The sequence below is a fragment of the Humulus lupulus genome, chromosome X (assembly GCF_963169125.1).
Source record: "Humulus lupulus chromosome X, drHumLupu1.1, whole genome shotgun sequence".
In the NCBI taxonomy this organism is placed as follows: Eukaryota; Viridiplantae; Streptophyta; class Magnoliopsida; order Rosales; family Cannabaceae; genus Humulus; species Humulus lupulus.
In genome coordinates, this window is record NC_084802.1 from 65,729,531 (window position 1) to 65,756,790 (window position 27,260).

Genomic DNA, 27,260 nt, shown 5'->3' on the forward strand with positions numbered 1-27,260 from the left:
ATGGCCCATTAAAGCCCATAAAATTCCCCAAAGGCCCATTAAAGCCCATAAGATACCTACTAAAAGACTAGGAAAATTCACATTTTATACTACAAAAAATATTATTACTCCACTATTATAACATTTTTTTTTATAATATATAGTACATTTATCTTTTTATTTCTATTTATTATGTTATGATTTTTTAAACTATTTACATTTATATAATATATTAATTATATAATTAATTATAAATTCAAAATATGAATTAATTTTTATTCATTAATTAAAAAAGAAATTTTTTTCTCACATCTCATTTGTTTACTTACTATATTTATTTATATACTCACTTTTTTGTGTACATTTTATTGTTTGGAAATTTGGTTTAATTGACTAAACTTTTAGGTTTCAAATTTGATTCATATGAGTGGAGAACACAAAACCTTTTGTACATATAATCTCTTTTGTTTCTATTCAGTTTAGTTAAAAAAAAATTTGAATTATTCATTTCATAAACTAAATGATTTAAAAAATACTTTTATTTATAATAATATCAACTAGATTTTCAGCATGTGAAATCCTTGACCTATAATAAGTCAACTAATATTGTCATTTTCTTTAAATGTGACTTGATGAAAAAAAACAACATATATGTAGTATTTTTTATGTGAGGATAAGGTATCAAATAAAAGACCAAACAATTTATAATATTCTGCACATAAAGAACTTATTATTGTTGGTTGAAGAAAGAAACGTAATAGTTATTAAAATAATTGCAAATAGAAATCGACTATAAGGTATATTAATCTTATTTTTTAATGCAAATTGTATGGTTTAATTCTAATTATCATTATAAGTAAATAATAAACAAAATACTTTATAACATTATGCACACAAATAACATATTATTGTTTGTTAAAGAAAGAAACGTAATAGTTATTAGAATATTTGTAAAATAGAATTCAACTATGAGGTATAATAATATTTTTTTCAATCGCTTATTGTATGGTTTATTTATGTTAAAATATAAAAGCAATACTTCTTCAATGACAATTGACATTATAAGTAAATAATAAACCAAACTGTTTATATACCTGTTAGTTTATTAAAAAAAAACGGTCTGCAGCCCTCGCTCTCTTGTTCGTATGAAAGTTTGTTTCTCCTAAAAATTCAAATACAAGCTTGGGCATTATATACCATTTATGAGTTTTTTTTTAAAATTAATATTATTATTATTATTATTAATTGGGTTGAATAAAGAAATATTAAATAGGTGATATCTTATTTATGGTAAAGATTGTTTTTTATATTTATTAATGACTATCATATTCACTCACTTTTGCGCTATGAAAATAGAAATATCTATAACATTATTATCATTTCTTTATAATAATAGTATACTAATAAAAAAAGACTAACATAATTTCTCATTGGATTTCAATCAGATATCAAACAATGATATATGTTGATGGAACCCACTTGGAGGATCAAATTTCCTTAAGAAAAATGAATATTTAAATTATTGATAAACACTAGAATCCACCTAAATATTTTATAAACCTAACCTACTTAATATGAAAACTATGTTACTTTGATCTCAATAAATTAATTATGCGGGGTACTCATAGTAGACTCATCCTTTCCTGATTGTACAAAAATTCCACACGAAGTACTAATATTCCTGTCAAAACAAGAATCTAGTGCAAATTCTCTTGTTCACATTGCTACAATATTTAATATTTTTCATCAAATAATACATGCATACATCAATATGTTGTGCAAACAAAAAATAATTACAATGTAAAAGACAATATACCTTAAAAACAAACTATAGGCAAACTAATTGGTTAACTCTATCAAGCCAGCATGTAACCACTTACCCAAATAACATGTTAAAAAATATACTAAAGTAGCTAGTTACCAACCATTAAAAAAAAAAAAAAAACAAACAAACAAAAACAACAAGTTGTTGATATTAGATAAATATAATGGTTAAGTTATTTGCACGATGAGGTGCAAAACACTTAACAGTTTTCACTTAAGTTGAAGTGAAAACATGAGATTGTGTAGTAAGCATCTATAATTGCCTTTTATGAGTCTAAAGTGATACAATGAGGTATCTAAACATTCCAAAAACAATTGGAGGCATTTTGAGACTTTCTTAGGTCATGCTCGGAATGTTATTGCAGAGGCATCTACGTTGCGTCGCCTATGGGAGGTGACACAATGCCTATAAGTGCCTGAGAGATAAAACCCCCAGCAGGCGATGCATCACCATCTAGCAGGGACGCATCACCTGGGATGTTCGTACGGGACCGTACAGTTACGCGACTTAGCTCCAAATGATGTGTTTAAAAGCTCTAATCATATTGATTAGACTTGATGACGATGCCTACACTATATATAAGGGTTATTATAGTTGTAAAGTCTTTATTACACTTTTCAACTCTCTCTCTTTCTAGCTCTCAAAAATCATAAGTTTTCTCCAAGAAACTCATCAAACATTGCTTGACTTGTATGAGTTTCAAGGCTTGTTTAATCCTACTTCTCATTCCACATTGGTGAAATTTCAAGAAACTAAGGGATGGCTTGGAATAGAGAATTCAGAAAACAATATACTTATTGTGTATAAGCCCTTAGATGTTCCCCTAGTATGAAGATTCAATTTGCTCAAAATCAAAGGTTGTATCTCTCTAAACCCTAACTTTGTAATTGTGTTATTCTATTGTGTTTTCACTTTTTTGATTGTGTTTATATTGTTAGTATTGATGATTAAATGTTTCTCATTTCATCTTATAATCATTTAATTGCTTAATTCTTCATTATCAAGATTTGCATTCATACCATGAATATGGTTCCTTGATTATCGAGATTTGCATTTGTACGCCCTAATTTTCCCACGGGCTGATTAGCAAACTGAGCTGCGGCCTAACCATGGTTATCTCGCGGACATCCCCCGCAACCGGAGCTGCGTCGTAAGGTCACACCTCCTTAGCTTGAGGATGGTTGGGGTTCGCCTCTGGTAACTTAAAGACGGAGTCCGGGCTCCGACGACCGAAGGTCGGGTCAAGCATCCAACCCACAGTACGAGCTGGGGTTGAAGGCTGTGACCCTTTATAAAGTCAGCCACGCAAGGTAAACGTGCATATATCAGACATCACGTGTCTGATATATCCCTGACTTCTCGGACACGCAGCAGGAATGTTCGTATTCAGACATCCTCAACTAGGTTCGGCTGTGCGGCCCATTATCCTCTTACCTACTGATTTGACCACACTTATGTGTCAAGTTTAGGAATTAATCATGAATGTCACAGAGTTGACATGATAGGTAAGAAGGTCACGGGATGGCCTTCTTACCAACTCCCAGGTGCCTTCTCCTATAAATATGGAGACCTTGGGATCTAATAAGGGTTGGATTCTCTCTTGTAAGAAATACCCTGTAATTGTATCCCCTAAATATAGCAATAATATCGACTAGTGGAGTAGAAGGATTTTAACCTTCGAACCACTTAAAAAACGGGTGTCGAGTAGCCATTTCATTTTCCTAAGATCATATATTTGTTTCGGTTCAACTTTAGCACTAATCCCTTTCTCTTCTTTCCTTAATTTCCTGTTGGCGAAGAATCGCGTCAACAGCATTCATACTTTGAATAAGACTCTTGATTAGTATCTAGGATTTGTAATATTGAACTATTCCTCTTATTCATTGATGATTTAGAAAGTGTAAAGCCATAAATTCCCAACACAAGTTACTCGTAGAACACTGCAAAATCTCCCCACAAGTTTGAATTTGGTAAAACAAAACCTTCTCGCCAACTGACAAGATCATATAATCAAAAGTCAGAACAAGCTTCTTCGTCTTATCATCATACTTTTTACTGATATGCTCATAAACAAACAAAGTTTGAGATATTTGCAGCAAAACAAATAAAAAAAGAAAAGAAAAAACAAACAAACACATACTTATTCTTAGGCTTCGAACCGATTACAATCCATTTTCAAAAATCAAGGCTCTCTTCATTAGACTCATTCTTCCCTAACTCTTTTGTAGATGAACATAGATCCTCCAATACTATCTTCTTCTTTCTTTTTCCTTTAACTTCAGGTTCCAAAGAACAAAAATCGATAACAAAAGGAGACATGACCTTACCACTAAGCCTAGCCTCCATTTTTCCAACCATTTTATTAGAATTATCATTAAAGTCTTCTTCAAACTCTAGATCTAAACTATCATTTAATCTAGAGAAAGTTGACTCTCAATCTCCATTAACAATCTAATAGCAGTTGCAAAATCAATAACAACATTTTTCTTCATATCATAACCTTCTTCACCAGGCGCCTCTATGCTATTTAGATGACATTCCTTTTAGTATCCAAATCTTTAATCTATTTTACAAATTGTTTTGCTTCAAAATTCTATACACAGAAAACAAAAGAAAAGATAAAACAATAAAATAAAAATAACATCAAAACAAGAACATAATGTCAATCTAGAAGAAAAACAACAAAAATTAAAACTGCAAACCTTTAACAACTTTTTCAAAATATAAACACTAGGTTTTAACAAAGGAATCTCTGATAGAGGAACATTATCATTGTGGATGCCAAAAATCTGCCAAGGAAAAAAGTTCTAGTCCCTTATTGAAATAAATGGCTAAGGGTCACTGAAGGCATCAAGTGCATGTTGGAGGCAGAAGGCTACTATGTGCCACCAAGAGGCCACACACTCGCGAGGCCCCTATGCCTCACGAGGTCATTCCATGCCCATGCAAGACGCCCACGCGAGTCCCATGTGAGACGCCCCATGCCGCCACGAGGCCGCCTCGCCTCGCGCCTTCGCAAGGCCATCTCACCACATGCCTCCGCGAGGCCACCTCGCCTTGCGCCTTAGCGAGGCCATCTCACCCCAAGCCTCCATGAGGCCACCTTGCCTCAAGCCTGAGCGAGGCCATCTCGCCTCATGCCTCTACGAGGTCGTCTCGCCCTGTGCCTCCATGAGGCCACCTCACCTCGCGCCTCTGTGGGCCCGCTTACCTTACATGACTTCATCGCACCTAATGTCTCGGAAGGCGCCCCTCGCACTTGATGTCATGCCTCGCACAGAGGCTCCAGCCGCCGAGATTCGCGTGGCACACGTTTGACCAACGCCTCAGGCAACACACACCCCTCACGTCCAAGATCTCATGAAGCATCCCTCACACCTTCCATATGTATATCCACGAAGGCCACAAGTAGGCTGATACTTAGCAGAACATAAAGTGGCTTGAGGCATAGGCACATCTTGGAAAGGTGAAAACATCTACGGGGCACGTGGAACATGTAAGGGTACGGAACATAACGTATCAACCAAAAGAAGACAAAGCACGGATATGGTGTCCATGCTTAACAAGTAGTGGCAGTACTAGAATGGTATATTGTAAGGACTCCCTAAGCACGCCTATGACGTTCGTACCTGACAAGTAGTGGAGGTACAACATGGTACTAAGGAAAGAGTACTTTTGCAAACCCCTGACACATACTGGAGCCGACCACCACTCCTCCAACACCACTACCACCTGCAGCATGGATATGCAGCTCCTTGTCTCTTCGGGACCACAATGTGCCAAGAGCCATTAGGGCTCACCTATAAATAGGGCCTCACTTCATAATTGAAGGGGGTTGAAAAATTCATTGTATACTCAGGCTATTAAGAAATATATGAATTTTTACTCCATTTTTTATATGCACTTATCTTTCCTCAAGTCTATTCTAAGTTCTTACTTAGTTATTCTCTTACTAAGCTTTGAGTTTTCTGACCTAACATAGTTGATGAGTTCTCACCGTCCATAGTTTGACATCGTCTGTGGGAAGAACAACTAACAAACAGTAGTTCTTCCATTAATTTTAGTAAGGAAACATGCCAAGGCGTTCCAAACGCCTACAAGACCACCAAGAAGCGAAGGTTCACCTAGATAGAACCCAGCTAAGGGCATCCATGAGGGATCCTCCATGAGGGATTTGTCCAAAGACAATGGCGAAGAGGAAGAAATATCATCTCCTGCCATTCATCCTACACCGGACCCTATAGCACATGCCACCGCTCCAACAAAGGGTTGTACAACTCACCCTTTGCCACGACCACCGGTGGCCCCAAGTCCGAACCATCAGGATCCGGGTCCCTCCAAACAAAGACATGGTAAATGCCCACGAGTACACTTAGTGAGTTCAAGTTCCCGATCTCTTTGCTACGAAGAAGAAATATGTGATCTGCACTTGAAAAACCAAAGCTTGCTGGCCACCGTAGAGAACATGTCAGAGGTACTTAACGGCTTGTTACACGAAAACTCTGACGCTCCCCTCTCTAAGCATAAAGAGAGGGAACATGTATGAGGAGAAACCACCATTCCCGTGGATGATGGAAAAACACAACTCTCCACCATGCCTGTGCCCAAGATGCAAGGAAGATTCTACACCAATGGAGCAACCTGGCGCGAACCCCACCAACAGGAGGTGCAAACCCAAGACAACCTCCAAAAGTGCTTCACCCAACTTGAGGGAAAAACTTAACCAGAGAGGGTCTAAGGTAAAAATCACACTCCCTGCATCTCCCCTGATGTGCACAACCAAAGCAAGGGTTCACCCTAAGAACCCATGAGACTCCTTAAACAAAAAAAATGAGGGAATTAAACACTGAAATGCAAAGCCTTCGAAGCAAGATTATCACTGCACCTGGGGGGTACAAAGATGACGAAGAATTTGACTGTGAGTCACCCTTCATAAGGGAGATCCAAGTTGAGCAACTCCCTACCAGCTTCAAAGAGCCTTGCATGACTTCATACGAGGGCACTACGGACCCAAAATATCACTTAGACACCTTCAATAACCTGATGAAGTTAAGGGGGATCAACAGCAGAGCAAGGTGTCATTGCTTCATCGTTACACTCAAAGGAGCGGCGTACAAGTGGTTCAAGAGGTTAAGGACAGGAACAATCAAGTCATGTCAGTAATTCTCTGAAGGCTGTGACTAAGTTATGCCGAGTACCATCCTCGCTAACATAAAACAAGGCAAGAGTGAAAGCCTAAAGAGCTATATCCATAGATTCAATATAGAAGCAATTAAGATGAGAAGTACGACTAAAGCGGAGCTCAAGATGGAAAGCACAGCTAGAGTTCATCCTGGAAGTAAGTTATGGGATAACATGCTCAAGAGGGAGATTACAAACTTAGACGACTTCTTCGAAAGAGCCCAAAAGTATATACGTGTTGAAGAGGACCATAAGAACTTGCATGTTGAGGGAAGCAAACCTTCCTACAATCACCCTTCTACCAATACGTATGAAGATTCCGCATAGAAGAGATCGTTGTGGTAGAAGAGTCACTGATCAAGATGAAGATTGGAAGTGGTCTACAAGAAGGCTTCAAAGAAGAACCTAGTGGGATTCATCAAGGATAATCTTTGATAAGACTCCCTTTATCTAAGTCGCTTAGGAACCAAAGAAGTCATCGCAATTGGCCTCCATAAAGATCCAAAGAGGTCACCAAGCTGACTCCACAGATCTGGAATTGTCAAAGCATATCGGAGAGAACGAAAAACAAAGTGCTTGGCAAGACAGATCCCACAAACCACTTAGGAGATATTAGACCTGACCTCAACAGGTACCTAGCCATGTCCAAAATAGGTGCCTAGCCTCGCGAGCCTCAACAGGCACCTAGCCATATGCAAAATAGGTGCCTAGCCTCGCGAGCCACAACAGACACCTAGCCATGTGCAAAATTGGTGCCTAGCCTCGTGAGCCTCAACAGGCACCCAACCTTGTGCAAAATAGGTGTCCAACTGTGTGAGCCTCAACAGGAACCTAGCTATGTGCAAAATAGGTGCCTAGCCTCGCAAGCCTCAATAGGCGCCTGGCCAAGTGAAAAATAGGTGTCTGGCCCTGTGAGATATGTATAAAAGTACTTATAATATATATATGTGTGTGTGTGAGTGGTGAACCTTATAAGACAACATTTGAATCTATAAGAACTATCTACCATTATAGAATCTAAGAAAGTTAAAAGGTCCCTCAAAAGTGGCATCTTCACGAACACACCCACCCTACAAAGGGACCATGTCGCAGAAGACAAAAAGGGATCCCAAAGAGATTCCTAAGTCTAGATCAACTAAGTCGCCTTACCAAGGGAAAAAAGGCCTTGAAAATAGGCGCTTGCGAGGTTTCACAAGTACCATCTCCCCAAAAGGGTCTGATAACTCTATATTTTAGAGTTATTAATTGAGCTTTTGAACTTAATATTTAAGTGAAATAGAATGTTTGTGTTGTTATTTTGTGTTTTTAGTCATTTTGTCTTTTAATTTTGTTTGTGTATTTTGTTTTAATTGATGATAACTTGTGTGGAAAATAACGGGATTATGTTCTATAAAAGTGGTATCTATTTTGAAGGCAAAAAGAAAGGGTGCTTGGAAAGCTTAGTGAAAAATGTGCAAGAAAATCATCCTGGAGCTGAAATTCTGGCATTTTGTTGTAGCGTCAGTCAACTTTGCTGCAGCAAAGTGTGTGCAGCCAGAGACATAAAGTTTGCACACCTGGCAAGTGATTAAATGAGGTGGAGTAACTTGAATAATGGGAGGATGAGGTGGAAATGAGCTGACGTTTTTTGGAAGAAAAAAAAAAAAAAGAGTGGTCCCCACGTGTAGAGAGAGAAAGAGTGGGTTTATACCCCTTTTTGAACCCAAAAAGGCATCATCTTCTCATAATAGAAAAACCCCAGTTGCCTATCACCATTGAAGGAGAGTTTTCAACACCTTTTGAGCTGAAACATCAAGAAAAGAAGAGGAAAAACCTAGGATAAGGAAGCTAGAAGAAGAAGAAGAGTTAGAAGACAAAGAATAGAATATTTCTATCATTTTGGCTTGTCTTTCTAAACTCTCTTTTCCTATAATTTTATTTTTCTCATCTTGAACTCTTGAGATAATGTTAAATATATATTGTGGTGATTTGGGTATTTTGATTATGAGCTAATTTGTTTGTGTTAGGGATATTGATGAACCCTAATTTGTAATCAACCCCAAAGTGTTGAATGTTTTATGCAATTTTTCTCTTGTTCATTTGAGCTATATTTATTGTGCAAACTCTTGCTTGAGAATGATCAACTTAGGTGAGAAACAAGCTAGTTTTAATTCCGGAAGGGTTAGAATTAGTGGAAATGCTTGATTGATGCATGTTGATCATTTTGTTATTGATTAGTGGATAACTTAGGGATATTTTATTCACCTTGCAAACTTGAAGAATTGGTGCTTGAAATTATGTTCTTGAAATCAAATTTATCATAGGAGTATGTGAATTTAATTGATGGAACTTTAACATGAGCATTTGGAAAAATGGCATGTGCATTAAATTGGAAATCCTAGTTACAAGAGAACTTTGCTATGAACTTTGTTGCAACATTACGGGCAAAACTACAAATTAGGGGGATTTAATATGCCTAACTTTTACATAATATTAATCATAATTTGTCATTTCCTAACTTTAGTGTTAAAGGCTTAATTTAATTTTCTTGTTTAGTCTTTTAAGTTCAATTAATTAAATCATCAAAAAATTATTTGTACCCCAAATTGTTTGGTGTTGATTTTTACAATATTTTTTTGACAATCCTTGAGGAGACGATAAAAATTACTTTCATTATATTACTTGTTTGACGATTGTGTAAACTTGCACACACTTAGGAAAATTCCCAAGAAGTTTTTGGTGCTGTTTCCGGGGATCGCTTAATGTCAATTATTGTAAAGTTAATTATCTTGCAATTTGGTTTAAATTTTCTTTTGTGCTGACTTGGGTGATTCTCGTGAAAAATTCAGGTTTACATAGTGTATGAACAAGAATCAAGACCCTGAACTACTTCCCATTGATCCAAAAATCGAGCGTACATTTAGAAGAAGGTGAAAGATACAAAAATAAAAAAAGGAAGTAGTAGTGATGGATGCTGAGCAAGGGGCTCAACAGGGAGCTTCTCAAAGGGTGGCAAATCTAGTAGGAGTCTCTCAAAGGGCAAAAAATCTAGCAAGAGTTTCTCAAGCAGGAGCTGCTCAAGGGGGAGTAGCTGCTAATAATGGGCAAAAGGCAGTTGTTATGGTTGATGACAGAGATCATGCCATTAGGAAATATTCCCCCCCCCCCCCTCCCCCTCTTCAATGAGCTTAATCCGGGCATCGTTAGACCAAAAATTCAGGCCGCACATTTTGAATTGAAGCCAGTCATGTTCCAGATGCTTCAAACTGTGGGCCAGTTTAGCGGGATGCCAATAGAAGATCCTTACCTTAATCTTCGCTTGTTCATTGAAGTGAGTGACTCTTTCAAAGTTACAGAGGATGCCCTGAGACTGAAGTTGTTCCCATACTCCTTGAGAGACAGAGTTAGAGCTTGGTTAAACTCTTTGCCATCTGATTTTGTGACTACTTGACAAGAGTTGGCTGAGCGGTTTTTGATGAAGTATTTTCCTCCCACTAAAAATGTCTAGCTCCACAATGAGATTACTTCATTTCAACAACTTGATGAAGAATCTTCATATGAGGCATGGGAGCAGTTTAAGGAGTTGTTGCGCAAATGCCCTCACCATGGCATTCCACATTGCATCCAGATGGAGACCTTCTATAATGATCTCAACGCTCATACTAGAATGGTGATTGATGCTTCAGCGAACGAGGCTCTTCTTGCTAAATCCTGTAATGAGGCATATGAAATCCTTGAGAGAATATCCAACAACAACTATCAGTGGCCCAATTCTAGATCGTCTACAGGTAGAAAGGTGGCTGGTATTCATGATGTAGATGCCATCACTTCTTTGGCAGCCCAAGTTTCCTCTATTTCAAATATGCTCAAGACAATGAATATGGGGATGAATCAATCAATGGGGCATCCTATGGGAACACAAATGGGGCAAATGGAGAGCATTTCTTGTGTGTATTGTAGTGAGGGTCATAATTTTGACAACTGTCCTTCCAATCTAGCAGTTGTATGTTACATGGGGAATCAAAATAGGAATGGTCCTTATTCTAATTTCTACAACCAATCATGGAGGGAACATCCCAATTTTCATGGAGTAATCAAGAAGTTGTCCCTAGCAATTCTTCTATGCCTCCAAGACCAAATTTTCCACCAGGTTACCCCCCACAAGCACCACAACAAAGGCCACAACAACAAGCAATGCAATCTAGCTTTCTTGAGAACATGTTGAAGGAATATATGGTGAAGACCAAGTTGGGCAACTAGCTAATGAGCTTAGAAATAGATCCCATGGTACACTGCCAAGTGATACCAAGAATCCAAGAAATTTGGGCAAGGAACATTGTAAAGCTGTCACTTTGAGGAGTGGGAAGTAGTTGGAGAAGGACAAGACAAATTATGGGCATGAGGGTGAGCCCTTGTCAATCCAAATAAATGAGGAAATCCATTAAGATGTTGAACTTCCTAGTGCACAAAAATCTGCCTCTGCCTAGAATGCTGCAAGGATGCCGCAACATTGTCACCCAAAAAGTTTAATTTCAAAGCACCCACCTCCATTTCCTCAACATTTTCAGAAGCAAAAGTTGGATTCTAAATTTAAGAAGTTCCTAGACATATTGAAGCAGCTGCATATCAACATACCACTTGTGGAGGCACTTGAGAAAATGCCTAATTATGTGAAGTTCATGAAAGTTATTCTTACAAGGAAAAGAAGGTTGGGTGAGTTTGAAACTGTGGCTCTAACCAAGGAGTGTAGTGCCTTTTTGTAAGACAAGTTGCCTCCAAAGTTGAAGGATCCTGGGAGTTTCACTATTCCATGTACCATTGGAAATATTTATTGTGGGATGGCTTTATGTGATTTAGGCACAAGCATTAATTTGATGCCAATGTCTGTTTTCAAGCAATTGGGGATTGGAGAAGCCAGGCCTACTACATTTACTCTTCAACTTACAGATAGATCTCTTACTCATCCAGATGGGAAGATTGAAGATGTGTTGGTGAGGGTAGACAATTCATATTCGCTGCTGATTTTATTGTGCTAGATTATGAGGCGGATAGAGAGGTACCTATTATCTTGGGGAGGCCATTTCTTGCAACACAAAGAACTTTGATAGATGTGCATAAGGGTGAGCTTACTATGAGGGTCCAAGATGAAAAGGTGACTTTTAATGTCCTTAAAGCTATGAATTTTCCTGATGAGGTTGAGGAGTGCTCAGTTGTTTCATCGGTAGATACTTTGGCATTAAAGAAGGTTGAGACAGGGAGAGTTGGTGATCCGTTATAAAGGTTATTGCTGTTTGATTGTCAAAATGACGAAGATGAAAAGGAGTATCTATCTTGGTAGGAGGAAAATTCTCAAGGGCTAAGAACAAGAGCCCGATTTGATTCATTGGAGTTGTCATCTAGGGAGTTTAAGGCTCCCAAGCCATTAATTGAAGAGTCACCTGAGTTGGAGTTGAAAGTCTTGCCATCACATTTGCGATATGCCTACTTGGGTTCATCATCCACTTTACCTGTCATTATTTCAGCGGAGTTAACTCATGAACAAGAAGAAATGTTGCTTGAGGTGTTGAGGAAATTCAAGCAGGCCATTGGGTGGACTATTGCAGATATTCGAGGTATTAGTTCTTCTTTGTGTATGCATAAGATCTTGATTAAAGATAGTGAAAAAGGTTCTATTGATGGGCAAAGAAGACTAAATCTTATTGTGAAGGAAGTAGTAAAGAAAGAAATCATGAAGTGGTTAGATGATGTCATTGTTTATCCCATTTCTGATAGCTCATGGGTTAGTCCTGTTCAGTGTGTACCCAAAAAAGGTGGAATCACAATGGTGAAGAATGAAGACAATAAATTGATTCCTACTAGAACTGCGACAGGGTGGAGAATAGGCATGGATTATAGGAAATTGAACAAAGCTACTAGAAAGGATCATTTTCCTCTTCCCTTCATTGATCAAATGTTAGATAGACTTGTAGAGAGAGATTATTATTGCTTTCTATATGGCTACTCTGAGTATAATCAGATTGAAGTAGCTCTAGAAGATCAACACAACACCACTTTTACTTGCCCGTATGGTACCTTTGCATTCCGGAGGACGCCGTTTGGCTCATGCAATGCTCCCGCCACATTTCAGAGGTGCATGATGGCTATTTTCACTGATATGGTGGAGAAATTCTTAGAGGTATTCATGGATGATTTCTCTTTTTTTGGTGATTCTTACGATGACTGTTTGAGTAATTTGGCTAAGGTGTTGCTAAGATGTGAAGAAACAAACCTTGTCCTTAACTGGGAAAAATGTCACTTTATGGTTAAGAAAAGTATTGTTCTTGGCCACAAAGTATCAAAGCATGGAATTGAAGTTGATAAAGCCAAGATTGAGGTTATTGAAAAGCTCCCACCTCCCACCTCAGTGAAGAATATCATAAGCTTTCTTGGCCTTGCAGGGTTCTATAGATGGTTCATAAAGGATTTCTCCAAGATCTCTAAGCCTCTATGCAACTTATTGGAGAAAGATACACCTTTCCAATTTGATGAAGCATGTTTGAAAGCCTTTGAAGATTTGAAAAGCAGGTTGGTTTCAGCACCAATTATTGTGGCTCCAGAGTGGGACTTGCCTTTTGAATTGATGTGTGATGCAAGTGACGTAGTTGTTGGAGCAGTGATGGGGCAGCAAAGAAACAAGGATTTTCACTCCATTTACTATGTTAGTCATCCTCTGATAGGTGCTTAGCTCAATTACACAGTGACAGAAAAATAACTTTTGGACATTGTCTTTGCCTTTGACACGTTTCGATCTTATTTGGTAGGCACTAAGGTGGTAGTCTATACGAATCATTCCACAATCAAGTACTTGATTGAAAAGAAGGATGTTAAGCCTCGATTGATTAGATGGGTATTGTTGCTTCAAGAGTTTGATGTGGAAATCCAAGATAGAAAAGGAGTGGAGAACCAAATAGAGGATCATTTATAAAGAATGGAAGGTTATAAAGAATCAAGTTCGTTAGTTCCCTTTAAGGAGACATTCCCAGATGAGCAATTATTTGAAGTAAATCACTTGCAAGTTGTTCCTTGGATTGTGGATTTTCCTAATTACTTGGTTAGTGGATTGTTGCCTCCAGATATGACAAGCCAATAAAAGAAGAAGTTCTTGCATGATGTGAAGCATTATCTTTGGGAGGAATCATTCTTGTTCAAACAATGTGCTGACCAAATTATTAGGAGATGTGTTCCCGAGCAAGAGATGGAGGATATCCTACATCATTGTCACTCTTCACCTTGTGGAGGTCATTTTGGGGGAACACGCACCGCATCTAAGGTACTTCAATGTGGTTTCTTTTGGCCTTACTTATTCAAAGATGCACATGCTTTTATGTTGAGATGTGATCGATGCCAAAGGGTTGGTAATATTTCTAGAAGGAATGAGAAGCCCTTAACTAATGTTCTTGAAGTTCAATTGTTCGATGTGTGGGGTATATATTTTATGGGCCCTTTCCCTCTATCTTATGGCAACTTGTACATCTTGGTAGCTGTGGATCACATTTCAAAATGAGTGGAAGCAATTGCATCTCCCACTAATCATGCTAAAGTTGTCATGAGGTTCTTACAGAAGAATGTTTTCACTCGTTTTGGCACTCCAAGGGCAATCATTAGTGATGAGGGAACCCATTCTGTGAACAAAGTGTTGGCTAGCTTATTGGCTAAATATTATGTGAGGCACAAAGTAGCTACTGCTTACCATCCCCAAACTAATGGGCAAGCTGAGTTGTCCAATAGAGAGATAAAAGGTGTCCTTGAGAAAGCGGTGAATCCCAACCGCAAGGATTGGTCCAAGAGGTTAGAAGATGCATTCTGGGCCTATAGAACAGCTTTCAAGACACCATTGTGGATTTCACCATATTGTTTGGTATTTGGTAAAGCTTTCCATTTACCAGTGGAACTTGAGCACCGTGCTTATTGGGCTATTTAAACACTCAACATGGATTTGCAACTTGCAGGAGAAAAGAGAATGTTGCAGTTAAATGAATTAGAAGAGATGCGCTTATTCTCTTATGAAAATGCCAAACTTTTCAAGGAGAAAACAAAAAGGTGGCACGACAAGCATATTCATCCAAGGGTGTTTGAAGAAGGCCAGCAAGTTTTGCTCTGTAACTCGCATTTGAAACTATTCCCAGGCAAGCTCAAGTCAAGATGGTCGGGCCCATTCTTGGTGGTTAAGGTGTATCCTTATGGAGCGATGGAATTGCATGAAGAAGGCTCCAGAATGGGATTCAAGGTTAATGGCCAAAGGATCAAGCATTATTGGGGAGGTGAGGTTGATCGAAACAAGTGTTCAATCTCTTTGGAGGATCCTTGAAGAATATGGAAAAAGTTGGGTTGCTATGGAGCTTAGAGATTTAATTGTAAAGCAACCCAAGCTTTAGATAAATGTATATTATGTATAAAAAAATATGAAAAAAAATGGGATATTCAAAAGTGGGATTGGCTATCAAGCTGAGGCTATATGAACAAAATAGGTCAATAAGCTCAAAGTTGGGTCACTACAGATAGTAATTCCAAGGTAGGCATGAAAAGCTCAAACGGTCCAAGAAATTTCCTAAATCTTCTCTAAATCACTAAGCCTCCTAGGATTTCGACTCAAGGGAATTATTAAGCCAATTCTAAAAACGTAAACCTTCATGGATACTTAGCTTAATCTAGGGTGAGAGATTTCATGGTCAAACTATGCACACTTAATTGGGACACATTCTCACTATGGTTGAATTAGCACCAAAAACTTTAAGTACTAAAGGCTCACTCATAAGGGTCCCAACCCAAGTGGAGATCACTAAGCCTAGTACCATCTCCCCATAAGGGTCCCAACCCAAGGGAAGATCACCTCAAGGACCAAAAAGGGTCTCAAAGAAGACGCTTGTGAAAAGGGTCTACAAGAAGACACTTGCAAAAAGGGTCTCGAAGAAGACGCTCGCAAAAATAGTACTATGCATAATGACGAGAAGGATGCTTCTCGCACAAAATAAAATGCACGCGCACAAATATATAAAATGATAGCGAGAATCCAAAGGGTCAACATATCCTTACAAGTAGTCAAGGTGCACCAACAAACACGAATCCCACACAATAGAGAGGTCCCAAAGGGAACCCTTTCAAAATAAAGTTATTGGCACTATGACCATGAGGACTTGCAAAAGTTCCTCACAAAAAGAAGAAAAAAAAAAGAACGGGTTCTCAGAGTCCTAGACCAAGGAAAACAAGGCTTCTCAAAGTCCCGTGCTAAAGAAAAAAGTGAGCTTCTCAAAGTCTCACACCAATGAGAGAAATGGATTTACATTTCCCTTACACTTGTGTGAACATATAAAATTATCTTGTGAATTGGTACATCTGAAAGAGTTTCGAGATATGAGGTCCTTGTGTCATAGGCTCTTGGAAAAATGCACCCACAATGTGAGACCACAATTAAGTAGCCCTCAAATGGAATGCGCCCGGAATGCGAGATGCCCTCACTATGCGAGGCCGCAATTCAGTAGCCCTCAAATGGAATGCGCTCGCAAAGTGAGATGCCCTCTCTATGTGAGGCTGCAATTCAATAGCCTTCAAATGGAATGCGCCTGCAATGTGATATGCCCTCACTATGCAAGATGCTCCCGCAATGTGATGTCCTTGTATATTCACCTCCTAGCTTAGATGCGCCCGCATCGCGAGGTCGCAATGCAAGTTAACTTGTGGATATCTCTTTAGTAATATCCACCTCACAAAACGAGAGACATCTCAACTCATACTTTACCAATTGTGAACGATGAAAATCCTCCCTCGACCTTGGCTCCCAATTCAGTTCGCTTTCTACCTTAGACATTCCTTATAGCATCACCAAGTAAATATGTCCAAAATTAATAGCTCAACTCACACCTTGCGAGAGGGTCTCGCATAGCAAGGGCATCCTCCCTCAGCAAGGTTGCCTTCGGCCTTCTAACTCAATCGGGCTCAAATACTTCATTGGACATCTATATAAATGACACCTTCTAAGAGGCCTCGCACAGCGAGAGGGTCCTCGCATAGCGAGACCAACTATAGCCTAGTGCTTCCAAAAATTCTTGTCTAAGTGTTTAACAAGCCCCTAAGCCTCATTTAAACCTTATCCTTGAAAGGAAGGTCGATGAAGGTCCTAGGATGTCAACAGATGAAGCACGAAGAGAAGGAGGCAAGCCTCACCATGTGAGAGGGTCTCGCTGTGCGAGACCATCTCGCAAAGCGAAGTCTTCATGACCCAATAGTGTTGAATGACATCCTTCGCTGCCTTATATGCCTCCAATCATAATGCAAGTATCGCATTCATGGAAAAAGATAGAAGCAAAGGCCTTCACGTGTTGACGGATGAAGGTTGAAGACTCGAAGGCACGAAGGAAGGTCACCCTCGGCTCGATGCTTCTGAATGACTTTGTTTGAGGCCTCGCATGTCCATGTTTAGTTCTTTTCACCCAGCACTCGATCATACCCTCCAGAGCATGTTCTCGAGTGCCATATGCTTCATCTATGCCTAGTAATCCCGTGAGGTCTCACAAGACAATGACACCATGCCATGATGCTCGAAAACTCCCCCATGGAGGTAATGAACGCCTGAATATCGATTAAGTTGTCTTTCCACTCAGGCGACCATGAAAGCTCAGAGTATGCTACCATTGTCACTAGCATCACAAACTTCGTTGAAGATTTCTCACCTCACAACTTGGTTTACAAGAAGGCACACAGCACTACCACTAGAGCATGGTAAGTGTAGCATCATAATAAGTCTACATGGATGCCTAAAGACCTCCTCATAGACTGGGGGCAAGTGTGGATGCAAAAAATCCACCACGAAAAAAAGGTCTGGTCCCTTATTGAAATAAATGGCTAAGGGTCATCGAAGGCATCAAGTAAATGTTGGAGGCAGAAGGCAACTACGTGCCACCAAGAGGTCACACACTCGCGAGGCCCTTATGCCTCATGAGGTCATTCCACGCCCATGCGAGACGCCCACACGAGTCCCATGAGAGACGCCCCATGCCTCTGCGAGGTCGTCTCGCCTCACACCTTCACGAGGTCCTCTTACCCCATGCGTCTGCGAGGCCACCTCGCCTCGCACCTCAGCGAGGCCATCTCACCTCGTGCCTCTGCGAGGCCGTCTCACCCCATGCCTCCACGAGGCCGTCTTGTTCTGTGCCTCCATAAGTCCACCTCTCCTTGCGCCTCTGCTAGACCCACTTACCTTACATGACTACCTTGTGCCTGAGGTCTCGGGAGGCTCCCCTCACGCCTGATGTCACGCCTCGCACGAAGGCTCTAGCCACCTAGATCTGCATGGCACATACCTGACCAATGCCTCGGGCAACACACGACCCTCGTGCCTAAGATCTCGTGAGGCACCCCTCACGCCTCTCATATATATATCCACGAGGGCCACAAGTAGTCTGATACTTAGCAGAACATGAAGTGGCTTGAGGCATAGGCACATCTTAGAAAGGTGAAAACATCTACAGGGCACGTGGAACATGTAAGGATACGGAACATACATATCAACCAAAAGAAGACAAAGCACGGATATGGTGTCCATGCTAGACAAGTATTAGCAGTACGAGAATGGTACATAGTAAGGACTCCCCAAGAATGCCTATGATGTTTGTACCCAAAAAGTAGTGGAGGTACGACATGGTACCAAGGCAGGAGTACTTTTGCAGACCTCTGACACATACTAGAGCCGACCACCACCTCCTCCACACCACTACCACCTACAGCCTGGATATGTAGCTCCTTGTCTCTTCGGGACCACAATGTGTCAAGAGCCATTAGAGCTCACCTATAAATAGGGCCTCACTTCATCATTGAAGGTGGTTGGAAAATTCATTATATACTCAAGCTATTAAGAAATATATTAATTTTTTCTCCATTGTTGATATGCACTTATCTTTCCTCAAGTCTATTCTAAGTTCTTACTTAGTTATTCTCTTACTAAGCTTTGAGTTTTCTGACCTAACATAGTCGACAAGTTCTCACCGTCAACAATCACCACATATTGGATTTTTTGGATGAAAATTTCTTCAAAAAGTTAATCCACTCAAAACATGCATCTTCTTTTCATCATAAGTAGGAGTAACATCCTTCACATCATACTAAATAGAAAAATATACAAATAATTTAAAAAATAATAATATTTGAACGTCATAACCAGTTACCATACTAACAAAATAGTACCATTAACAAACTATAAAGTTACCAGTTACTTACATGGCTACTTGATCAAAAGAAGCATAAAACATAACAAAATGTATGGGAACTTTGTACCACATCCTCAATAAAAACATTCTCTATAAGAAACATGAATGATACATTATCCTTGCTTGTCCATTTCAGAATCCTAGGAAAAGAATCTTTAGCCTTCTGACACAGCAAATGAGACAATGCAAGGACTGTCTCATAAATCCACTTCGATAAAGCAACTAATAACCCAAAACACTTATAAGAAAAGCTCCCAAGAGTCACATCAGTGTTCCTAGGAATTTTCTTAACTATCTCATCTTATTCTTTCACGAACACATTGGACACCTAGTTCTCTGTCACAAAAGTTTACCGAATGCAAACTTCTGCAAAAAAGAGAACTCATAATTCACCATCGTAAAAAATTGTCCACCTTTGTTTTTGTTTGCGTCTAAAATAGATAATTGGACAATAGATAAAAAAATGGGCAACTTCACAACATCCAAGTCCCCCTCGAAATTTTTTTAACAAAAGCTTTTTGAAGTTCATATTTCCTAACTTTACCACAACCTTCTTACACACAATTTGTCTAAGACTCCCTCAAACTCACTAAACATGCTCACATCAACACTCCCTACACATTTTAGGCCAGTAATAAGCTCAAACTCATCATTGGAAAAACTAGCAACTTTCCCATCAAACTTAAACTAGAACTTGACATCTTCCTTTTTCTGGTGAATATGGTGCAGTTTTTTCATGTACGATGTCATGTGAATTATAAAACTCAATAAACATGCTTGAATCATATTCAGTTCCTCTATCACTACGAAACCTTTTAATTTTTTTATTGAATTGAATCTCAATTTCAGTCACATAATTTGAACATGTCAAGCTCATCACTTTTATTTTTCATTAAGTACGCATATGTAAAGTCAAAACAATCATCAATAAAAGTAATGAAATAATGTTTTCCGTTCCTAGTTAACGTTCCATCAAGTTCACATATATCGGAATGAATTAAATCTAAAGGCTCAGATTCTTTAGTAACTAATTTATGTGGTGTCTTAGTTATTTTTGCTTACAAAAATCACATTTTTCAAAATCATTTTCTGACATTTTAGAAATTAAACCAATGTTACTCATGTTCTTAATAATGCGCTTATTAACATGACAAATTCTAGCATGCCAAACATTAAAATCACACAACATATAAGCAGAAGGAGAAAGTTTATTAAATTCAACATTTAATTTAAACATGCCATCAGTAGCATAACCCTTCCCAACAAAAATACAATTCGTAGTGATGGTGTACAAATCAGCCCCAACAGTTTGACTAAACCCAGCCTTACTAAGCAGAAAGCCAGAAACCAAATTCTTTCTCATCTCAGGAGTATGCATTACATCTTTCAGTAATAAAGTCTTTCCCGAGGTGAACTTAAGCTCCACATTCCAAATCCCTGCAACAATAGTGGTGTGGGAATCTCCCAACAACAATTTCTTATCATCAACAACAATGTATGTTTTAAACATAGCATGATCATAGCAGACATGGTGAGAAGCACCAGTGTCTACCCACCACCCATCTGATCCATCAATAAGGTTGATCTCAGAAATCATAGCTGTAAAAGCTTCTTCAATCAAGTTAGCCTGCGGAGCAGTGCTTGGCTTGTTCCTACACATGTGTACCATATGACCTGGCTTGTTACAGTTGTAACAAAGGAATTGTCTAGAGTCATTCTGTTTAGGTAGAGGATTTTGCCTTCAATATTGGCTCCTATTATGGTTCTAACTCTGATAGTTGTTTCGAGGAGTGTTCTGGTTGTTGCGGTAGGAATTTGAATTCGAGTTGCAATTCTGATCCTTAAAATTTTTGTCATTAGGCTTCAGAATTGCAGGTGTGGACTTCTTGGGGTTGTTGTTTGAAACAACAAGCACTTCTTCTTTTTGGTCTTGTTTCCTTGCTTCCTCCTTGATAAAACTCTCTAAGGGAAATTCCTTAAGAGCCACTTGAAACTGTTCATCAATAGCCATACCTTCTGAGATAATCTTATGCGTGATTTTTTGAAGTTCGTGAGATTGGGCTTACACATATTTATGTCCACCATTTGATACTTCATGTAGCAACTGACATCGTATTTTTTAGTTCCTGCCTCTGTATCATATTTCTTTTACAATGCCTCCCAAATTTCTTTTGCTGACTTGTCTATAATCATAGAGGTCATTAGATAAACCGTTAAGAATAAAATTCTTACAGAGAAAGTCATTTTCAATCCAGGAGTCCAATTCCTTATGTTTCTTCTCGCGTTCAGTCTCTTTGTCCATGTCGGTCGAAGGTTCAGAGACAACCGGCTTCGCAATAGTGAGGACAAACACAACCTTCTTCATGGTCAGATAAAACAGCATCTTTTGTTTCCAAAACTTAAAATGCAAACCCTCAAAACAAAATGGCTTGTTAATATTAGTAGAAGCAGAACCAGAAAAACCATCGGTAGTATCCATAGCATAACAGAAATGTCTTAAAATTGTTATTTCAGAATTGAAATAAATATGGAACGAATTACTGATAGAAATTTCTGGCTGATTCGCTCACTATGTCCCTTTCTTTAAGATGTTTCGTGGCTCTGCCCTAAGTGTGCACGATAGTCTATCAACCATGTCATCCCTAGGATAAAACAGCCATTGTATACGAAACCTTTTTTGCACCGAAAGGAGTGGCTCTCGTACACCCTAAAAATTGCTTTGAGAAAATTCAATTTTTGGAGGAGAATTTTTTCTATAAAAGAGATGTTCTCTCCCGTTATTATAATCCGACTTATGTAGAGAAGTCGATCAAAAATAAAACAATAAGAGAAGTTGATTATTTCGTGGGAGGAATCGTGGTCATACGCAATTAAAATAGATCACGTTTACTGCTTCTAATAAAACATTTTAAAATTAATTAATTAATTAATCAATAAATAAATATTTCATTAAATAATTTTTCAACAAAAAATAAAGTGTGACCCCACACCACCCGCCCACCAGCTCAGCTCGGCACGGTAGGACAGACGGCGGCAGCGGCGCGCGCGTGTGGTGGTCAAGTGTGTGAGTCCTCACTCATGCACACAAAATTGGGCACCCCTTGGGGCCCAAACCTAATTCTCAAGGTTGTCTATTATATAACTTTATGAAAAAATATTCTTATCCCATGTGGGACCCTTTCCACTATCACACACTTAACAATGCTCTATTTTACAAAATTCACACAAAGTTCCAATAATCTCCCACTTGATTTTTTAAAAATATATTCTCGAGCAATATTAGAATCTATAAGATTGTGCATAAACAAATGTATCTTTCTATTTGAACATTTGTGTAGTGAATACAATTTAGTTTATACTAGAGTCACTCGTAGTCTTGAACTCTGTCTCTAACAACGTACCACGCACTAATCTTTCAAGGGTGTAGTCAAAAGCCCGTGCATTAATGGCCATGCACACCTATCCTAGTATAGTGAACGCTCTAGAAATTTTGCCCCAAATTTCATAGGAAGCGGCCCCACTTCCACATTCACATAGGTGAGCCTATCAAGAGTACTCTTGTAGCTCGGTACTCCACTCCACATAAAGAATAGATCTCATTAAGAGTTTCTATTAACTCATCCTCATATCACTTCAGGACTTCATGCTTCTATTATAAAAATATAGCATTATCAACACTTATCACCTCTGTTGTACCCTAAAATTAGCACGAGTTCAATTACTCAGCTCGGGTACAACTGGAAAATGAATATGTGGAAAAATAGCCAAGTAGAATATCTGGCTAGCAGTGATGTGAACAGCTCGAGTTTGGGGGCCTGACTACACGATACACAGGTTATTATCAGACTGCCTCTCAGAATAAAAATTGAGTTCAAGACTTATAATGACCAGATCCAAATTTAGACGCTCTAAGCTTACTACGAGCTAGGGTTCAGATAGTCTTTGAACACGAGCTTGGATGAGATATTCAGGTCGGGGAAACCTGGACAGAATGCATACTGAAAGATTCCAAGAGATTTGAGATAGCAGGAGTATATTCTATTATGTTATCAAATCATATCCCAATGTAAATAGAAATAATCTGTATTAAATGTATACCTGACTTATTCACGCGATTACCCAAACCTGACCAGGAAATCCCCTATAAATACCAGGGATAATGGACAGGGAAGGGGACAACCATTTTTGTATTACTAAAATTCTGCAAAAATTAAGAGAGGAAAGCAACAACATTGTCTCATGGACTGGGTGGATTTTAACCATTGAACCACGTAAAAGTTGTGTGTGATCGAGAGGGTTCTTTTATTACTTCATTACGATTTATAATTTAGCACTAATCTACCTATTTGATTTATTAATATACTATTGGTTAAAAACTGCGTCAACAATTTGGTGTTTTCGTTGAGAGGAAATTAGTGCTTCGCAAGTTTCAATCGACATTCATCATGGCACTCACTCGATCGATTCATGACAATGAGATGAAATAGCCTGGTAGGCAGGAGGCCCATCATATTGTTGTTCCCGCTGAAAGGGGCGCAGATATTCAACAACGTCCTGGAAAGCAACCGGTGGGTCAAAACGACACTGAGAGTTCATCATCATTCCCACCAAATCTTAATCTAGGATATTTAACTGTCGTCGAGATGGAAGATGCCCAATTAAGAAGCCATCTCGCTAGGGCAAACAGGAAAATCAAAAAGGCCTTGGCTTGGTTACCCCTCTTGTAACCGACATTAATGTCAGAAAGAGGCAAAGTGGGTCTCATAAGTCCCACAGGAATAACCGGCCTAAACCTAGTCGTTCTATCAGAACCGCCACTCTGAGTTCTGTGCCTTCATAGCAAAATCACCGAAGTGCTCAGCCCACTAGTCGTCACAAGGGTCATTACCAACATGTCAGTCAGTCAGTCAGGACTGCGACCCCCAGCTCCGTGCCTTCTTCGCAGATTTCCAGGAGTGCCCACAACAACCCACCAGGACGAGCTGGGACAAGTTCACGGAGGCAAAATACTCCAACAAATCCTCCTATGCCACGATCAGAACCCTAGGCACAGAGAACTCAAGACATTGGAGTAGAGCTGAGGCGGGCTAATTTAGTTTGTTCTGAAGGAACGAGGATAGCCTCGCCAATAAGGCATTTTCCATAACCGGTTAGACATCCTACACAACCTCACCCACAATGAGATGCTTCAGCTCATGGGAATAATAGGAGAAATCCTCCCCCGTCGATAGATACTTATGCCCCACGGGCACGTGCTGAGAATCCAGGTCCTCGATCTCAATCGCAGGCTGTAAGTTTTGCAAATGAAAGTTACTGGATGGGGAGCCAGTGTGGAGGCAGGTCTTAAAGTGACCTGAGGAATCATCCGAGCTCAGCAAAAAGTTTGTGGTATGATCCACAGCTCGACCTGCACGATCATTTGAACTCACAAAGAAGGTATCCAGCTCAGAACAAGGATGTTAGTTATACTCGACATGAGGGAGGTCCGTCTATCGTACGTGACAATGGGAATGTTCCACCTAACCAAGCTCGGACTTGGAAGGACAACAACCCATCAAACACATACAATAGGATGGGAGCTGCTAAACAACCCCCAGCTAACCTAGAGACTAAGGACCTAACCCTTGAGCGTCTGGCCTTGATGGAGGAACAGATGAAGAGGCTCTTATCTAGAAAGGGGGCAGATGACTGTGACTCAGATGAAGAGCTTGAACCTTTCGCTCCAAACATTGCCACAGCTACGTATCATGTTGGCTTTAGGATGTTGAACATGCTGACATTTAATGGAAATACAGATCCATCCAATCACCTCAGGATGTTCAACACAATGATGATGGCTCACAATTTCGGGCTCGACCTAAGGTGTATCTTGTTCCCTACGACTCTAGTCAGACCTGCCAGACAATGGTTCAAACAATATAAGAAACATTTGATAAGCTCGTGGAAGAAATTTTCTTCCGAGTTTAAGAGAGCATTCCAAGCTTCACAGGCAGCTCATGTAGAGGCCGACTCATTGGCCAATGTAAAATAGCAACCTGGGGAATCACTGAAGGCATACCTGAGTAGATTCGTCAATGTTGTAGCACGAGCTATTGATGCTGATGAAAGCTCCAAGCTCATGGTGATGAGGACAGGAATCCTGGTGGGAGGCGACTTGTGGCAAGAACTCCAACGAAAATGAGTTAAAAGTGTAGATGAATTCTTGGCTAGAGCTTAGGAGTGGATAAACCTGGAAGAGGTGCGTTCTGTTGTCACAAGAACCAGCCAGGCCCCTATCCAACCCGCTGGAGCAGTGGCAGATGTTGCAACTACAGCTCAACCTGTTACCCATAATAACCAAGCAGGAAACAACAAGAGGAAGGGGAATGGTGAGGGAGACCAGAATGGCACGAAGAAGAACAAGTTTGTGGAGAAATTCAAGCTCGTTTATGCCACCTACACTGACCTATCAGACACCCGGGAACATATCTTCCTGGCAAATTCTAATCACCTCCCGTGGAAGAAGCCAGAACCTTTAAGGCATCAGAGAGCGAAGAGAGACCCCTCAAAGTTTTGCCGATTCCACAATGACATCGTTCATAACACTGATGACTGCCGACAGCTGAAGAATGAGATTGAGACTCTTGTTTGGGCTGGTCCAATAGCCCAGTACGCCCAAAGTTGGGTAGCTCCTAATCAACCTGTCGAACAGAATCCTCAGCCAGCTTAAGAAGCCCCGACAGGTCAACCTAGAGCTCAGATGAATCATGTCAACCCTCCCCCGATAGTAGGAGGAGATATAACTACTATTTTCGGAGGACCTCATTTGGCGAGCACGAGCAACGGAGCCCAAAAGGGTATGAGTTGAAAACTCATAACTTGTGGAGTTTCTCTCGGAGCAGCGGTTATCGAAACAACAGCGGCTGGTAAAATAACCAATCATTTTCATGAAAGAGGATACTAGCCATGTTCAATTCCCTCACATTGACCCACTGGTGGTAACCGTTCAGCTCGCTAACCGAAGGGTACGGAGGATATTGGTGGATAACGAAAGTTCCGTAAATGTACTTTTTAGGTCCACCCTAGAAAAGATGGGATTGTTAGTAACCGATTTGAAGGCGACCTCAATGACTCTGTACGGGCTTTTGGGTGAAGGAACGGTGGCCATAGGGACGATCTAACTGGTGGTGAGAACTCGTCAACTAAGTTAGATCAAGAACTTTTGGAGTTGTAAAAGAAGTGAACTTTAAACTCACTAAACTTTAGGCAAACTTCCTTACCATTTCAAGAACATCAAATGTAAATGATGGAATTCTAGAATGAAAAATGGAGAGAATGTTGAATCTCTCTTTCCATTAGCAATCACTGGTTACAAAACTCTTTCCCCCTTTTCTCAGGTGAAGGGATGTCACATTTATAGTAGAGCACTATTGGCTCACTGTACATGGTGGTCCCTGAGGACATGATTTTGCATATGCAGTCTACAGATGGTAGTGGTGCCTAGAGCATGGTGGTCGGCTCCAGTACACGCCAGCAGTTTACAAAAGTACTCCTGTCTTGGTACCATGTTGTACTCCAATACTTGTTGGGTACGAACCTCATAGGTGTGCTAGGGGAGTACTTGCTATGCACCATTCTTGTACTGTCGATACTTTTCTGGCGTGGACATTGTGTCCGTACTCTAACTCCTCTTGGTTTGTAGGTGCATTCTGTACCTGTACGAGCTCCTCGATTCATACATAGGCTTTCCCCCCACAAGGTACCTTATTCTTCAAGTATTGAAATCCCTATACATTATCATGGATGACACGGTCCCAATATGCCTGGGAGGCAAGGACCTCGCGTGATGGCCCTATGAAAAGATACGTAAGGGGCCTTTCATGCCTTAGGCGCGATATCCTCGGCGCTAGGTACGACATTGTAGGCAAGGCGTGCACCTCGCAAGTCCTTCAGCGCGAGATGTGATGCCACATGCGAGGGCTGATCTTACGACACACTTGGCGTGAGACACGATGCTCCGCAGGCGAGGCATGTGCCTCGCGAGACCTGCATGGTATGAGACGGGGCCCACGGGGTGT

At 39.9% G+C, this 27,260-nt stretch overlaps 1 non-coding gene across 1 annotated transcript; it reads right to left on the reverse strand.

Moving 5' to 3' along the window:
• Positions 1-10,469: 10,469 nt before the first annotated feature.
• LOC133807558 (small nucleolar RNA R71) lies at positions 10,470-10,576 on the reverse strand. Its single transcript, XR_009879464.1, has one exon. It is a non-coding gene; the product is annotated as a small nucleolar RNA R71 (small nucleolar RNA).
• Positions 10,577-27,260: the final 16,684 nt, after the last annotated feature.